This window comes from Ranitomeya variabilis, chromosome 8, assembly GCF_051348905.1.
Source record: "Ranitomeya variabilis isolate aRanVar5 chromosome 8, aRanVar5.hap1, whole genome shotgun sequence".
Taxonomy (NCBI): Eukaryota; Metazoa; Chordata; class Amphibia; order Anura; family Dendrobatidae; genus Ranitomeya; species Ranitomeya variabilis.
In genome coordinates, this window is record NC_135239.1 from 55,136,785 (window position 1) to 55,149,641 (window position 12,857).

General features: G+C 42.2%; 1 protein-coding gene and 1 long non-coding RNA gene across 4 annotated transcripts in view; one reads left to right on the forward strand and one right to left on the reverse strand.

Annotated features, from left to right (window-relative positions):
- The window catches only part of LOC143788017 (uncharacterized), a 42,877-nt gene extending 31,414 nt beyond the window's left edge, over positions 1-11,463 (reverse strand). Inside the window, exons 1-2 of the long non-coding RNA XR_013218530.1 lie at positions 10,650-11,463; positions 6,891-7,775 (exon numbers count right to left, since the gene is read on the reverse strand). This is a non-coding gene — a long non-coding RNA (uncharacterized LOC143788017). The remainder of the gene's footprint in view (positions 1-6,890; positions 7,776-10,649) is intronic.
- The window catches only part of DIPK1A (divergent protein kinase domain 1A), a 121,491-nt gene that overhangs the window by 64,769 nt on the left and 43,865 nt on the right, over positions 1-12,857 (forward strand). Inside the window, exon 1 of one of the 3 annotated variants that reach the window (XM_077277337.1) lies at positions 7,602-7,735. The exons of 1 other annotated variant lie outside the window; for it this stretch is intronic. The gene's annotated coding sequence lies outside the window, so the exon portion shown is untranslated. Of the gene's footprint in view, positions 1-7,601; positions 7,736-9,266; positions 9,401-12,857 lie in introns of those variants that run through there. One more of the 3 variants, XM_077277336.1, reaches the window with a different exon arrangement.

Genomic DNA, 12,857 nt, shown 5'->3' on the forward strand with positions numbered 1-12,857 from the left:
GTTATGCCCTGAATACAAAGAATACTCTCTTCTGATCGTCTAGTGGTTGTCAGTGGTTTCCTGTTGTGTATTTTTATTATCCACACATTTTCCTGTTCCGCACACTGGGATACGTAGATATCAGAAATGCCTAGTAACTCACTTTTTTCTTTAAAAACATCTCCTGAATAGATATGTAGTAATGGAAGATTCTCGTTTCTTTAGTGTCTTATGAAAACAGCCTGGAAACTTTTTTTTTTAATATGCCCAAGGCTTGAGGAAAGCCCTCCAGTAGCTCGCATGCGGACAGCACATCTTCTTGCCTTTGATCCAAATGCCCATCGTACACATGACCATATTGTGGCTAAAGTTATACTGAGCGGTCTATGGCACGTATAGGGGTGCATTATAATATTCCATATTCCCATATTACTTAGGTCTCTGAAGCCTGCCTATACAGTTTATTTTCAGTCTAAATAAAAAATTATTACTTTTTGTTGGTGCAAAATTTGAATCTGGACCCCACTGCATGTTCATCAGATGTATGGGTCCTTGTAGCATTCCAGATCCTGTGAAGATGTGTTTGCCCTCTCATGTAAAATGTCCCCCATCCTGTAATAATATCATCCATCTTAGCCCCTTCCTGTAATAATATCCCCATCCTGGTCCCCTTCCAGATATAATGTCCTCTATTCTGAGCCATTTCCTAGTATAATATCCTTCATCTTGGGCTCCTTCCTGGTATAATGTCATCCATCCTAGCTCCATTCTAGTATTATACGTCCCCCATCCTGGTATAATGTCCCTCCTGCTGGGCCCCTGCCTATAATGTGTCCCCCATCATGCTATTATATGCCCCATCCTTGCCTTCTTCCAGTAATAATGTCCCTATTCTGCATTTCATCTCCAACAAATATATATTCTAAAAATAAAGCTATTCCACTTCCCTTCCACCACTCCCACAATGTTCGGGCATGCCGACATCAGCGTGACTGGCCGGCAGCAGGTATTGCAGTCCAGGAACCAAGCAGGTCTCTTCGTTGCAATACATTTTCAGCTGATTGTGTGTCCTCTGATGGACAACGAACTGAAATAGCTGTGACCTTTTTACGCACTCTGCAACTACAATTGTTATACTCCTGCATTCATCTATAACACTTTTTTTTTCCAGTCACCCACCATCCAATGTCTGTCTTCTTTAGCACTTTTCTTTCTGTTGATTACAAATATGACTTTTTCATTGAAAACTTTCTTTACCTGCTTTCCAGAGACATCTCTGTACAGTCACAGATGATTTGCTTGTTCTTTTTTCAGGAAGCCACCGCTTTGGGACCATTAAAGGGAACCTGTGACTACCAAAATCGAAAGTGAGCTAAGCCCACTGGCATCAGGGGCTTATCTACAGCATTCTGTAATGCTGTAGATAAACCCCCGATGTATCCTGAAAGATGAGAAAAAGAGGTTATATTATACTCACCCAGGGGCGGTCCGGTCCGATGGGCATCGCGGTCTGGGGCCTCCCATCTTCTTACGATGACGTCCTCTTCTTGTCTTCATGCTGCAGCTCCGGCGCAGGCGTACTTTGCTCTGACCTCAACAGGACAGACAAAGTATGCCTGTGCCAGAGCCGCAGCGTGAAGACAAGAGGAGGACGTCATCGTAAGAAGATGGGAGACCCCAGACTGGACCGCGACGCCCATCGGACCGGACCGCCCCTGGTGAGTATAATCTAACCTCTTTTTCTCATATTTCAGGATACATCGGGGGCTTATCTACAGCATTACAGAATGCTGTAGATAAGCCCCTGATGCCAGTGGGCTTAGCTCACCTTCGATTTTGGAGGTGACAGGTTCCCTTTAAAGGGGTTGTGCGGACGTAAATTGTTTGACCTATGCTTAGGATAGGTTATCTAAATCAGTTCGGTTGGTGTCCCAAAAATGGCACCACCACCGATCAGCCTGTTTTTTAGTTTCGGTGGAAGCCAGATCTAAACTTTGAACAGAGATGTGCAACCAAAAGCTGCAAGTCTGCTCTTATTCTATGTAGTAGGAGCTGATCTGCAGCGCCGGTCAGCGGCCGCTACATGTGTGAACAGACCACTGCTGTTCATCTCTCTTCAGTGTTAAAAAAAATAACATTTTTGTTTGAACATTTGCGGTCTGAATAACACACTTTGACATATATTTTTAAGACATTTCTCTAATCTCTTCAGGAATTTCTTTAGACTGTGGCGAAGTTCATTCTCAGATTTTCTGGGACTCTAGTGAGGGTTTCTCTTATAAGTGTTAACCACAGCTTGAGGTCAGACAGATTGTTTTATTTTCTCCAAAGGTAACAAATGTCTTCTCTGCTGACCTGGTTTTTCCATTTTTAGATATGTTACTCTAGGGTGATAATATTTTTTTATTGAAGCTGGAATGCTGACATTTTTTTTCTTTATAACACTGAAGCATTCTGCAGTGGTTGCAAGTCTCATATATTGACACTTATACAATGTCTTCTTATATTGTTTGGCGCGAAAACATGTCTCCACGTTTTGGTGACTCGTGTAGTTTGTAAAGTTCATGCTAGATTCACTTAAAAGGGTTGCAAAGGATTAGAAAAACCATCATTGCTGTGGGTTTTTTTTTTTTTTTCTTTTTCCTCAAACACTGCTCCATGCCAGTCCACATATTGTGTATGTTTTTGAAGTTCAGACCTACTCATTACGTGGGGCTGCTACACCAAACTCAGCTCATGGACAGATGTGATGCTGGTTTTTTTAACGTTTTTCTTATATTCCTCCCTTTTTTAAAGAGTAACTAAATAAATATATAATTTTTTATATTTGTATGCACTTTAATAGCCTGCAGATCTTTGGGATCTAGGTCAAAGTCATAGACTTTCTAGCCGTGCGCTCCTGCCTCCAAGCTGCACTCTTCTCAGCTGAGTTTTAGGAGATCGATGTGGATTTCAGGACCCGGATTCCCATAAAGCAATTAAAGGTGCATTAAAATATTGGAAAAAAAAATACCAAAAAGTCCACAGCTCATCCACATTGTGCACAGATTGTACTTTCTTACATTCACTTCTAAGTCCACCCAGGCTGCCAGCACATGGTTCCATAATATAAATGGGATCTTTATTCAAAATACATTAGTGCATTGGAAAACTTTGTCTAAGGCTGACGAGTTTCTGACCTTTATGGTCCTTACTACTAGCTCTTGAGGTCCCTGATGTGAGCTAAGCTGATGGCGGAATATGGGTCCCTAAGTTGAGCTCAGCAAACAGTGAAAAATTAGTTATCTATTTTATGGAACCATGTGCTGGCGTTTTGGAGGGATGTACAAGTGAATGCATTAAATATTAAAAATTAAACTGTTAATTATTCACGGTTTCAGTAGGAAAGTTTTACGTTGAGTTCTGTTTTCTGATGTTGCTGCTACAAAACAAAGAACGGTCAGACAGACACTAGTAATGTGCTATAATATCAGCACAGCCTATGGACATGAATAAAGCAGCCATTTAATAGAATCCATTTGTAAAATAAGGATAAGTTTAACAAAAGTTCCCAGATTGCGTTGAGACAATGTCTTGCCTGAAGTCAGCAAATATATATATATATATATATATATATATATATATATATATATATATATATATAATTTATATTTATTTATTTTTTTGTATTCTGTCGCTGAGCTCGCTATTAAACCTGAGGGCATTTTGAAAAATCAATGTTCACAATGTGAAGAATGAATTGATTGTTTTTGTTTTGACAGTTTGTCCCCAAGTGTGTTATGCTTAATTGCAAAAAATAGACTAGTGGGGGAAAATAGATATTGCCAACCAGTGTCGGACTGGAGTAGTTTGGGCCCACCAGAGAAAATCATTCTTGGGGCCCACATGCATAAGTGGTATTAAAAACAGAGTCTGCCCTTATCTTTATGTCCCGTTGGGGATTGAGCATTCATAAAAATGATTGTTCCCAACTATCGACCCGTCAAAAAAATCCAGTAATCACCCCGACAAATCAGCCACATGCCGATTTGTCGGATGCAATGATTTTTAAGCTTGCTTGCTTTAAAATTATCATTCTCTTCGGTATATAATTTTGTGTAAACAGTAAGTGAACTGCTCCAACACAGTGCGTGCCAGGGCCCACTGGAGGATCCTTCGGTCCTCTGGTGTGCCAGTCCAATGCTGTTGTCAACATACCTAGAAGGTAATCTATGTCCGACGCAAGAGGCCATAATGGTGATTGGCCTAATATCTCAAGCAAACATCTACAGGCTTGCCACATTGATTTGTTTTTTTTTTTAATTTGGACAACTTATCTAAAAAGCACAGGCAATTTTTTTTCAGAGACCATGGCGTGCCATGAGAGCTAACTTGGGTTTAGACACTCTGGTCTGGATCTGGCCAGCTTCAAGGTCCCTGCGCTCCTATAATGTTGAAAAAGTAAAGTCGCTATGTTCCCGATGACTCGGGATACTTATTGGAGATGCTTAAAGGAAATAGGTACATATGTCCATATTTGGTGGGCTTGTCCACCCATAATGAAATAATTGATGACAATCTTTGCACTTCACAACAGATTTTCTATCTTGCACGTCCGACCTACAGCGGAGTTAGCTTTATTATCCTTAAGTGATATATCTATATCCAAGTTTAAGAGGGGTCTTCTCAGATATTTTCTCACTGCCACCAGGATTTTGATTCCTCGACTTTGGAAGCAAGAGAAATCGCCTTCACGTTCTGCATTCGTCGCTGAACTTTACGACATTTATAGAATGGAACAAATGATAGGTCAAGTTACGGGAGATTCTGCTAAGATTTTTAGCACCTGGGCTCCCTAGATTGCTTTTAGGGAAACTCCAGATCTAGATTCTTGGCTGTCTGGATCTTAACTCATACGCATGAATAATTTGTGTGCCTTCATAACATGGTCAAGATGCATCTGGTTTGCTCTGTCCAAACAGAATTAATCATCTAGGTCTTCATCCCATCCTCCTGCTGGTTGGGAGGCTTGGGTCTGCTCGGTGGAGAGATCTAAGTTCCATATTCCCTGTCCCACCTAACTTCTTCTCCCTCTTTCTTCTCCTATTCCTCTTTCTCCTACTTTCTACTTTTCCTCTCCATTCTATCTGAAACTCTGTTGGGCATATTTCGCTATCCATAGATAAGTATAATTTAAGCTACTGTTGATATGTCATACATTTTACTACATCTGATCTTATGACGCTACCAATTAATGTTATTGAGTGGATGTGGTAGTAATTTCCCTTACTAAATTTAAATTTACTGTGGATGGTATGTCATCTATAATCACATGTTTGCGAGCAAGTTTTACTCTTGTTATTCTCTTGCTTATTATTAAGATTCTATTCTTATACTTGTATTGCTCACCTAACAACAACTTCTTAAACTTGATTTACACAAAAAGTAAAGTCGCCGGCATCAGAGTGCTCAGTTTATCCAGTGTCACAACCTCACAGCTCTGAACCAAAGTGTCAGTCACTAGAAGCACACAATCCCCCGGCAAGCAGAAAACCAGGGGCAGAGGATCTGTGCTCGCTTGGAGATTGAACATAAGGAAAATCCCCTTTTTAACGGATTTTCCTATCTCGGATAGTGATGGCATCTCACACGATTGGTGAGCGATGGACATAGCATGGGTAAAGTACATCATTTGAAATACATTTCATGAAGTCCTGCTTTCCATATAATTATTATGTCATGGACTTCTTCTTCTGCTCTTGCTCTTCTGAATGTGATCATTCCGTAACTTTACTGAAAATGTTTTCTAGCAACTGTAATAAAAGCGTCTGATTCTCTTACGGCATATAATACCCATCATGCCAGTTATGTGCACCTGTAGACTACGTTTGTGCCTTGGTATTAGTCCTGTTGATATGGCAGCTAATTAGTATTTGCTGTATGGTTACCTATTACTTGGACGTGCGCAGGTTAGACAAAGGTGTACGGCGAGCAGGTCTTGTCTTGTCATGTGCTGAAGTTTAGAACAATGCCCTCCTGGGGTTCAAGTTCATTCTCGAGGTCACGGGTACTCCACCCTTAGGCCACATGCACACATTCAGTATTTGGTGAGTTTTTACCCCAGTATTTGTAAGCCAAAACCGGGAATGGGTGAAAAATGCAGAAGTGGTGACGTGTTTCTATTATGCTTTTCCTCTGACCGTTCCACTCCTGGTTTCGCTTAGAAATACTGGGGTAAAAAACTGACCAAATACTGAATGTGTGCATGTGGCCTTACACTTGTCATTGTTACCATGTGATTTCCAGTTCAACATTACTTTACCCAACATACGACATGTTCCTGAAAATCTCAATTTTTAAGATATTTTTCTATATTTGCGCTCCACACTGAATGGATCAATGCAGCCAAACTACCCATTTCTATTTTTATTTTTTGCGTCCCAACTAACGTACAATATTTTTAGCCGTTGTGACTGGTGAAAGTCATTGTGCACACTAGCGATATTCTGTTAATGAGGACACACTAGCATTTAACATTTTAACGCCGGGGTCACACTTGCGAGTGCAATGCGAGAAACTCGCATCAATACCCGGCACTGCCGCCGGCACTTGGGACCGGAGTGTGCAGCTTCATGTATTTGTATGCAGCTGAACGCTCCGGTCCGAACCGCCAGCGGCAGTGCCAGGTATTGATGCGCTAGTTTCTCGCATTGCACTCGCAAGTGCGACCCCGGCCTTAGGATAGGTCTGGATTAGTTTAAACAAAACTTGTCTCCACCTCAAGTCAGCAATGTTGCTAAGCTCAGAAAGCTGCACACAAGAACCTATCCGCAATTTGTAGTTCCTTTTTAATGGTCATGAAATAATCTAGCCTGCCTCTTGGATTCATGTGATCTCTGGCAAAAAATAAAAAAATTGTGCAGCCAACTCACCCTATACGGTTCTCATAGTCCAGGAGTGCAGAAATCCTGTTGCAACCAAAACATGGCTGTCCAGGTGAAAAATGGGGTTGCATCCTGCCTTAGTAAGATACTTGTCTTGTTTGGGAAATTTAAAAACTTAGTTACATTTGGATCCCAAATATACAGCCATGTATAACAGCAGCACGTTTCATTCACACTCCAACGTCTGAGCTTCAGATTGTTTTTTATTACTTATTCGTGTGATCTCTGTCACGGGATCTTAGAGATACATTGCACTTAAGTAATCTGTCCAAGTGACATACTTCCCTTGAGGATGTTTTTTTTTTTTTTTAAATATGTGAAACATTGTTCATATATGATGTGGTATTTTGTAGATCCTGTTTTGTCAGAGTCTTTTAAAGGGTTTTTCCCATTATAACTTAGGTTGCGTTTCCTGAAAAATTTACAACTACGGTACATTTTTAAAAAAATGTAAATACTTCAATATCGAGAGATTGCTATATATGGTACTTGTTATGGTGTTCTCTTTATTTTGCATTCGGAACATCAGTCTTGCGTGTCCTTTGTCTGTGGTCACACATGCTCAGTCCCACCACTCTGCAGCACGGATTGGCAATCTGGTAGACCGAGCAAATTCCAGTCGGGCCTGTCGGTACGTTGGCTGCCTGGCTTCTCAAAGCAGGAACTGCACTGTTGAGGCCAGCCCTGGATTACTGATGCAGTTTCTGATGTTAGAAGAAAAGGACCCATGTAACATCATATCTGTATAACCAAAGGTCCTTCACCCTGTCGGAGACTTGAGGAGATCATAGACTGGAGACCTGTCCTTGTAGTCTCCTTCCAGTCCAGGAGAGGTGAGAATTTGCAGAATACTGTGTGGGAAGGTTCTCCTTGCTGGAGGGAGAGAAGAAAGCTTGTGTCAGTAGTGAATGCATGGGGGGAGCTTTAAAATGCCGGTGTCACCAGTGTGTGTGTGTGGGGAAGGGGGTAAAATGCCGGTGCTAGTAGTATGTGTGTGTAGGGGGGTAAAATGACTGTGTCAGTAATGTGTGCAGGGAACAATGCTGGTGTCAGTAGTGTGTTGGGAGTACAATTTTGGCCTCACTATTGTGGGGGGAGGTACAATGCCAGTGTTGGTAGTTTTGTACGAAGAGGGGAAAGCGCTTGAATTCTGCTACTAGTGAAGGGGTAATAGGAAGAGCGGCGACAGTGTAGCACGGTTATGTTTTTCGTTATTTGGGAGTATTGCATTTGGGTGTGTTTTTCACTGATGGAGCAATATTTCTGCTGCACTCTGATGTTTGGCACTTCTAAGGTAGTATGTCAGGGATTTTTTGAAATAGATGAGGTTCCAGAGGTGGGAAATTTATGGCATATCCTTACAATAATACCATAAATATCTAAGCTGTGAAAACTCCTTACCCTTTTTAACAAGCCTGTCAGGAAATCTGACAGAACTTGAAAATTTCGTCACTATTTTTCTGTGATATGGATCAATGGATCCAATGTACCCCCAAAAAGATATCAATTAAAATGTCAGCTTTTATACAAATTTACTTTTTTTCTCACTACTTAGATTAAAAAAAATAAAAATAAACATATGTGATCCAGTGACCCCTGTGGCAGCTAGGGGGCGCTGTGTGTGCTCCTCGGGATATGAATGGAGGCGTATCTGTTGTTATAATGGAATGGTGGTGAAACAGTGACTGGCAGAATTGTAAGTGGCCGATATGTGTCGCAGAGGGAGTCTGCGTTGTAAGTCTGATGTAATGTTGTTGTTCTGGGACCCGTAGTCCCACAAGTGTTTGTATAGTTGTGAAGGGAGACTTACTGGGCTAGTTATGAGAGATGGGCGGGTCAAACTAGCCACACACACACACTCTCACCTGTGGGAGTGGTTACAGGTGTATAATGTGACCAGGGTGTGGGCACATGGTTGTCGCTGAGTGTGGACATGAATGGTCTATGCTGGAAGGTCCTGGAGAGCCTATGTGTTGGGAGTATCGTCTCCCTGAAGAGCACATGGTGGGGCTTTGGACCTGGTGGCCTAGGGTGTTGGACAGAAGTCCTGAATAGCACCTGGACAGGTCACATGTCTGTGTGTTGGACGGTCCCATGTGGGATGGACGTCCTTAATGGCGCACTGAGTAACCTGTGTTGGAAGTCCTGGGAGTAGGTTTCCTGAAGAGCACAACCTGTGTTGGATCTCCTGGGAGTAGGAATCCTGAAGAGCACACCAGTGTTGTGGATGGTCCCATGTGGGATGGACGTCCTGAATAGCGCACAGTAAGACTATGGTCCTGGACAGTCTATGTTGGAAGCTCCTGTGAGTGGAGTCTTCCTGGAGCACCTGAGAGACTGTGGACCTGGATGGTCTGTGTTAGGGAAGCTACCGTCCTTCGGTGGCTCTGGACTGACTGATGTGTGCCGGCCAGGCAAGTTGGTGAACCCCGTAAGGCAGTTTCCCCAGGAGAGAGGACTGACGAGGAGTCAGCAGGTGGAGCAGGAGCTCCCATAAGGTACCATAGACTGTTGGTGCTTGTGATATTCTATGAACTGTGTGGTCTCCCACGGTAACTGAACGAAGTGAGGTTCAGCGTGTTTAGAGTCCGCGGCCCAATGTCATGTGCGCTATATGACTAGGGACATTGATGAACTGTTTGGCGTACGGACACCCATGGTAACTGGATGAAGTGAGAGGTCCAGAATGTTTAGTGTCTGTGAGACAAAGCCGTATATGAAGTGTCTAAGATAAAGCTGCAAGTTAATATTACCGGTTGGTGCCTATTGTGTTCTATGAAATGTATATAATGAACTGTGCATAACTCGGTTTATGACACTTTAATAAACCGCGTAGACTGTGTTTAAACGGAAAACCGTGCCGTGTGCTTGAATCCCGCGCCAAGTGAGTATCCCCCAACACATGCGGTAAGCACAATCTTACACATACTAATCTTGAAAATCATGTTTCCAGGTCATTTTACTGCATAGTGATAACACTGTAAGACTATGTTCACACGTTGCGGGTTTTTTTTTGTAAATACAAATCTGCTGTTTACAGTACCAGCAAAAGTTATGCGATTTCAGAAATCTCATGCACACACATTGTTTTTTTTTTCTGCCTGAATAGAAAAACTGCAGCATGTCACTTCTCTCAGCGTTTTTTCCCCCCCTAGAAAGCAATCTGTAATAGCAAAAATGTAGCAAAAGGGCAATTTTGGTGCAGAAAACTCAGAAACAGGCACTAAACTGTATCAGCATGCACAAGAGACAATTTTTGTCTCACTTTTCTGGCTTCTTTCAATTTCTTTTTTTTTATGTGAAAAGAAAAAAAATGGACTAATTGTTATCAGTGTGCTGGATTCACTTTTTATCAGTGCATGAGCTTTATCAAAAAGTTATTTTCTCATGTCTTTAAAGAGAAAAAAAAAAGCTTGTCCTATAAATTACTGTGTTAGCATGGACATGTGTGCTGTCGATGATTTTCATGGACCCATACGGATAATTTTGACTCCTGTCTTGGATCAAAAAAAAAGTTGTCCTTTTATGCAAAGGATATCTGTGGCATTTAAAAATTGCAAATTTTCAAACAAAAAAAAAAATAATAAAAAAAACCCACCAAGTTTTCATCCGGCTATGTTGGCATGAAAATATAAAAGATATGACTCTTCGTAGGACGGGAGGTAAAAAGAAAGATTAAAAATTGCTCATGATGAAGTTAATTGTGGAATAACCCGTAGTGAGCGATCAGATGAAATGGTGACTGACCGGCCCGTATGTTGAGTTAGTTGCCACGGACAGCGCTGTGAATATATTCTCATCCCCTTTGCAGTTACTGGTACATCCTGACCTTTGTTCTTCCACCATTGTAAGGTATCAGTAGAAGGAAATCTTGGCGGCAATTTATGCTCTTCATTCAATATGGCTTTCTTTGATCTATGCACTTAAAAGGTGGATATGGACTGCAGAACTGTGAGCAGTAAAACAGAGTAAATTAATAATTAATTTACTGAGGACATCATCCGTAGCCGGCGCGGGCTGCCCTTTTTGTATGGACAATGGAATAGCTGAAACAATCAATAACTGAGCTGCATTGTTATGTCGGGAACAATTGTCCGAGCGCTCCAGCATGGCCAAGTTCTCTTTTAATAGCTTTCCCACTGTACGGGTGGATTCATACAAGGGGGGTAGTACAATGATTCGTATTGCCTGTTGTATTCTTAAAGCTGCATATTAAACATTTAGTTGTTCATTGTGTTGCAAAGCAGGTGGTGCTCCAAGGTTCAGGACAAGGCTGATGTGTTGCATCTTTGTGCATTATGATTAGATGAGAAAACGAGCTCCGAGCCATCAGTACTAAGCTTTCCCCAAGCTGCAATGTTTTTTTTTTTTTTTTACAGCAGCATCAAGGTGTTTCCTAGGTGGATCGGATGTGAATGCATGCCGGTCAGACTCTATAGTGGTAAACGCACTGTGGTGGGGTGGACCTTCTCACCAAGGGGCTCCAATGTGGAAACCATAAGCTAGGCATATCTTATAAAAAGCATTGACTATAGTCTAAAGGCCAGGGATGGAATTATAACAGGTACAGGGCTTACTATCGCACCCGGATCCTGGAGTCTATGGGGCCCAAAATGGTCATTTTGGCCCATATGAAAAGACGTACTATTAAAGATTTTCATTAATCGTGGCCCAGTTGGAGCCCATAAGCTTATCCACTGCGAAAGGCCCTCATACACCTAAGACTAAAGTCAGCCAAACCCTCCGATATGGAGCCTCCTCACTCCTTCCCGGATAAATAATATCAGAAAGAGAAGTATCCCACCTGTTGAATTTCAACAGTTAATTCATCTGTTCAGCCGGATCAAGAGCTTCTGCCAGCAGAGTTTGGCAGTGGCTTTCTCATAGAGCAGCGGTCCCCAACCTTTTTGACCTTGAGAGCCACATTCAGCACTGAGAGGGGGTCGCGAGCCACATTCATCTCTGAGAGGGGGTCACGAGCAACATCCTGGTTATGTCCCCCTCAAATTCGTGTCAACCAAAGCCACGGGTATAATGATAACCAAAGCTTTTCCACAGAAATCACTCCAAAGCAGTACACTGAGATCCAGGGGTTCCCACAAAGCCCCAATTCAGTGTTATCCCATCAAGGACTCCCAACTCTCTGTTGTATCCAGCTTCAAGAAACTCCTCTAACAGGTAGTATCATCCTCCAGCGTACCATACCTAAAACATCTCTGAACCCCAGTATATGTGCATCCAGATCTTATCTTCTGTGCTGGGCTACTCAAATATTCACAATTTTGAGATGTGCTCTTCATACCTGTTTGCTAGACCTGGAGCTAATGCACCAAGCTGGCAGACAGTCGCGAGCCACAATTCCTGGGACGGCGAGCCACATGTGGCTCCCCAGCTACAGGTTGGGGATCCCTGTCATAGAGAATAGTGGAGAGCTCAAGCAAAGACATGCATTTTTGTGTATGAGGGATTCAGGAGAGAGAGAGAGATGTAAACCATTCACTCAACCTCCCGACACCAATGTGATGTGCATAGGGTGTTTCTAAAGGGAATGTTTCTAAACCTCTTCTGTAAATGAGGCCCTGGTGGAGATCAGCATTGGAAATGTTGCTGTTGGGCTGGTCTCCAGCCATATACACTTTTTTTCATATATACTGTATACCAGACCTCATTATGTCATTATGATAGTTTGTCATGTAGCGTAAGCCACGGACCAAAAAAAGTGTACTGTGCAGTATGCAGGGGTTTTATTTTTCTGCCTTTAAAGGGGTTATCCACAAGTCAGACAGTTCCTTCTCAATCCCTATGTCTCCCTGTTGTAAAATAATACCTGTACTCGCTGCTGGCATGCTTCCAATGATGTTGGCGCTGGCTTTCCCTGGGATCATGTGACAATGTCACATGATCCCTGTGGCCAATCAGGCTGGCTTTACTGTCTCCTTTTCGGACAAATCACAT